Genomic DNA, 5,000 nt, shown 5'->3' on the forward strand with positions numbered 1-5,000 from the left:
CCCGCCCTCCCTCTCCCCCTCCCCCGCCCCATGCATTCACGATGTTGTTTTTCTTCCAACAGCATTCAGCCCCATTACCGTGGGAACAGTTCAATAGAATGCTCAATAGGAAAAATGGCTCAATAGAAGAAAAAAGAAAAAAGAGAAAAATTCGCATCTCAAATCGCAGTGTGTACTTGTCCGGACCGGCCGAAGGAAAAGCGCATTGTGTGTCGTCGTCCGTGAAGAATAGAACCACGGCTTTTTTTCTTACTGAGAGATTTCCTCACACAGACTTTGTGTTTTTTTTGGTTTCCCCTCGCTCCTGTATTGTTAGAGAGGGAGGGGGAGAGGATGAAACGGGAGGGAGAAGGGGGAGGAGAGAGAGAGTCTGTGCGTCTTTGTGTGGGTTTTACAAGGTCACCCCACGAGCCCATTAAATATTTAGGCTCCGCAGAGAATTTTTCATTAGAATGAAAAATGGGAACTGGTGTCCCGTTAATGGAGCTGCTGCTGTCAGCCAGACGGTCGGACCTTTCATGTGGTTCTGATGTGACAGAATGAACCGGTCCTGAAGTGGATCCACACAGGGACACCCCGTGGCGGGGCCTGTCTTCCAGTCCAGAGTCAACACAATGGATGCTCATAGACACACCGTCTTGAATTCTGGTTAGGGTAAAGCTGTTCCTGCTGGATTGAAAAAATCAGTTGTAGTGCTGAGGCACAAATGTGTGCATTTCAAGCCTGCAAACTGCGACACTTTAAATGAATGTGCAATATGACAACCCTAGTCGTTTTATTTGTATAGTAGTGGATAGTGTACATAGCCTTTATTTATGTAAACCAGCTCCTTTCCCTTCTTGTTTTTTTTCCGTTTTTTTTTTCTTTCCTAGCACCAGGGGAGCCCCCCCTCCCAAATTTCGTTGTTTGGTACCTGTACTATAGCTATGACAATAAAGACCATTCATTCATTCATTCCTCAAACCCAGTAGGCCAATCTCAATGCTTGTTTTTACACGGAGCCGCTGTGAGATTGTGTATTACCGGTCACATGTTGGGAATTGTGTCTTTCGTGGTCTGCTTTGGTCATCTCTCTCCCCTCCCGCTCACTGTATCTCTTATCTCTAGTCCATCCCTTAGTCCATCCCTACTTTCAATATTGACAGATCTTCCTTGTCATTGCCGGTCAGCACAAAATTGCCGTTCGTCATTATAACCTCTCCTCTCCTCCATCCCTAGAGCATCATGTCTTCTCTCCCTATCTCTCTCTCTCTCTCTCTCTCTCTCTCTCTCTCTCTCTCCCTCCTCTGTTCTCATCCCTGCACCACCTCCTCCTGTTAAATAAAACATAAGTAGACTGTGAGAAAACCACTCTCCTCGGAGATGCAGCAGAAAAGGTCAGGGCAGTTAGGCGTGTGTATGTGTGTGTGTGCGTGCGTGTGTATCTGCGTGCGTGTGTATCTGTCTGTGTGTGAGTGTGCGTGTGTGCGTGTGTGCGTGCGTGCGTGTCTGCGGAGGAGAGAGAAGGAAAATGAGAGCGAGACCACGGGTGTGTGACAGAGAGAGAGGTTATAGGTGGAGATAGATAAGGATGTTAATATACTGGAAATATTTCGGGCGGATGTGATAATTAGTGAAACGGGTCAGGTTTAGGGATCAGTATGGTGGCCTCAGGTCCGCTTCAAAAGAGCCTCTCAGAATTATTAAGTTTTCTCTCTCTCTCTCTCTCTCTCTCTCTCTCTCTCTCTCTCTCTCTCTCTCTCTCTCTCTCTCTCTCTCTCTCTCTCTCTCTCTGGAGGTGTGAGACTGGTGGGGTATAGAGGGCTACCGTGTGTGTGTGTGTTGGGGGAGGGGGAGGGGTGATGGGAACAGGGGAATACTGTCAATTTACATAACAGCTCACACACACACACAAACACACAGGGCAGGTATTATTAACCCAATAGAAGCACAGACCTCTGCCCTTAGGCTATGCTTCCTGCCTTTTTCCCCCATCAAATTTTGCTGTTCGCTGGAAAAACTGGGAGGCCTGCTATCTGTTAGGTTAGTGATGCAAGAGATGGAAACATGCCTTCCATTTTCTCTTCCATCTCTTTCCCTCTATCTCCTCTCATCCCCACCCTTCCTCTGCCTATCACTTTCACTCTACTTCCTCTCTTTCTATGTGTCCTCCTCACCCTGTATCTCTTCCTCATTCTCTTGTAGCATGTCTCTCTCTCTCTCTCTCTCTCTCCCCCCCTCTCTGTCTCTCTTTCTCTCCTCTCATCGTAGTGATAGATGGTTCATGGGCAGGGTCTTGGAGAAGTATGTCTTGTTCAGTTTCAGTGTGTGTGTGTGTGTGTGTGTGTGTGTGTGTGGTTGAGAGTGATGAATGGTTGCCACAGGATGATTAGGGCGGTCCCCACAAGAGGCCTAGAATGGAGTGACCCCTATGATTACTGCTCCAGGCATAGTCTGTGTGTGTGTGTGTGTGTGTGTGTGTGTGTGTGTGTGTGTGTGTGTGTGTGCGGGTGTGTGTCTGTGTCTGTGTCTATGTCTGTGTCTGTGTGTGTGTCTGTGTCTGTGTGTGTGTTCATTCAAGCCACCCAGAAGGTCAGTTGATGTCATGACAATACAAATCCTCATCAGAGAACACCAGAGTGATGCATTGATACGTCTGTTCCAAACTACATCTAAAATCACCAGAATAACTTCTTAACTCACTCACTGCCAATGCTTTCCGGGAACACTCACCACCGAGAGAACCAAGTGGTTTATGTTGGTAGTATTAGGTGGTATTTACCTAGCAGCAATACTTTGATTGGCTACACAATGAAGCATCATCCTTTATAATTTCTCAAAGTCACCCGTGGCATATTCCCCACTGGTGGAACGAGCTCCCCACTGCTGTCAGGACTGCAGAATCACTCCCTATCTTCCCGCCGTAGACTGAAGACCCATATCTTCAGACTACACCTTAACTGTCCCTCCTGAGACATCTACATCCCCCCTGTGAGAGAAGCTGTTGGATGTCTCCCCTGACAGCTGTTGTGTATCTGGAGACCAGAAGCTGCTTCAGTCACAGAGAGGAGCCAGGGTGAGATGCTAGTCTGAAGCGCTAGTCTAGCTAGCATGGTATCCTCCTAGCTGTTGTTTATGGTAGAGTGGGAAGTATTAAGTACTTGTGGTAAAAACATGATCAAACTGCAAGATTAGAAAAACATGTTTAAAGGGTAGTTTTAAACAGTTTTTTTGTGATAGAGAGAGAGAGAGAGAGAGAGAGAGAGAGAGAGAGAGAGAGAGAGAGAGAGAGAGAGAGAGAGAGAGGGAAAACACTGGAGACTCTGTGACAGGCTAGTTTGGCTAGCTAGATAGCGAGGGAGGAAGACAGTGAGCGAGAGAGGAGGGGAGAGAGAGGGAGGGAGAAAGAGAGGAGCATTAGTCTCTCGCTGGGCACCAGAGACTCGGTGACAGGCTATCCACAGAACATAATAAAAACATCACTGCTTCCTATTAAACTTGAAAGGCTTCTCCCCCGAGAGCTTTAATTGTTAATCAGTTTTTTCGGAAATTGATTTTTTCTTCAGATTAATTTAGCCTAAACAGAGGCTCTGTTTAACACCAGCGAGATGGAGAGAGATGGATGGAGGGAGAGAGAGAGAGCAAGATGGAGGGAGAGAGAAAGAGGCTATTTAAAGGGGTAAACACACCACATTAAAGGACACATGTGCCATTACACCACTTGACAGTTGTATAAGGTGTTTGTTGTAGTGTGCTGCGTGGGCAGGTGTGTGTGTGTGTGTGTGTGTGTGTGTGTGTGTGTGAGTGTGTGTGTGAGTGTGTGTGTGTAGAATGTGTGATTGTGTAGATCTAGACACCCCCCCCCCCCACACACACACACACACACTAAGCCAGTCATGCCTCCCCTTGGCTCAGTACTAATCTGGACACACTGTATCCCCCCAGGCATCCACACCATACAATCATCCAGGTGTGTGTGTGTGTGTGTGTGTGTGTGTGTGTGTGTGTGTGTGTGTGTGAGTGTGTGTGTGTGTGTGTGTGTGTGTGTGTGTGTGTGAGTGTGTGTGTGTGTAGGTGTGGGTGTGTGTGTTTGTGACAAAATGGAATGAACAGGTGGATGATGTGGTCCCTATGTCATCATATTCTGCCCGTCATTGAACACACACACACACACATGCACGCACACATGCACGCATGCACGCGCACACACACACAGAGATGATCTAATTTTCTGACTCGGCAGGGAAGCTGTTGCTTCATCCCCAGACAGACAGTGCCAGCCAGGTAATTAACCTGCCAGGGAAGAGTACCCTCTCCTACAGTCTGCTATCTCTCTCTCTCTCTCCTTCCCTTCCTCCCTCCCTCCCTCCCATTACAGTCTGCTATATCTCTCTCTCTCTCTCTCTCTCTCTCCTTCCCTTCCTCCCTCCCTCCCTCCCATTACAGTCTGCTATCTCTCTCTCTCTCTCTCTCTCCCTCTCTCTCTCTCCTTCCCTTCCTCCCTCCCTCCCTCCCATTACATGTCTTTGTTAGACGTCAGGATCTACATTCTCTCTTTCTTACCTGAACTGAAGAAGTAATCTTCTCTCCTTGCCAATTAATCAATCTCTCTCTCTCTCTCTCTCTCTCTCTCTCTCTCTCTTTCTCTCTTTCTCTCTCTCTTTCTCGTTGTGATAGAGATATATGCCTTGATGAATTCCATTCATTAAAAAACACTTAAGGGGTTTTCTTCTTGGACAGTGTGCCCGGATCAATAGTGTGTTAATTAGCCAATCCATTGATCGGAATCTCACTACCATCACTCACACACACACACACACACACGCGCGCGCACACACACACACACACACACACACACACACACACACACACATACACACACACATACACACAAGGTGGTCCTAAAAGGGCCCAGTGTTTTCTAATGCCATCTCTCTAAGTACCTTCAGGGAAATATTCAGGCCAATTAGGAATTCATTTGGGGAAGTGACATCGTTCCGAAACCAACTATCCTGCCTCCA

The 5,000-nt window shown here is 47.3% G+C and overlaps 1 protein-coding gene across 1 annotated transcript in view; it reads left to right on the top strand.

Annotated features, from left to right (window-relative positions):
- nkain4 (sodium/potassium transporting ATPase interacting 4) overlaps window positions 1–5,000 on the top strand; it is a 49,209-nt gene that overhangs the window by 27,648 nt on the left and 16,561 nt on the right. The gene's annotated exons all lie outside the window — the stretch shown is intronic.

Source organism: Nansenia antarctica (assembly GCF_963989245.1).
Source record: "Nansenia antarctica genome assembly, chromosome: 6".
In the NCBI taxonomy this organism is placed as follows: domain Eukaryota; kingdom Metazoa; phylum Chordata; class Actinopteri; order Argentiniformes; family Microstomatidae; genus Nansenia; species Nansenia antarctica.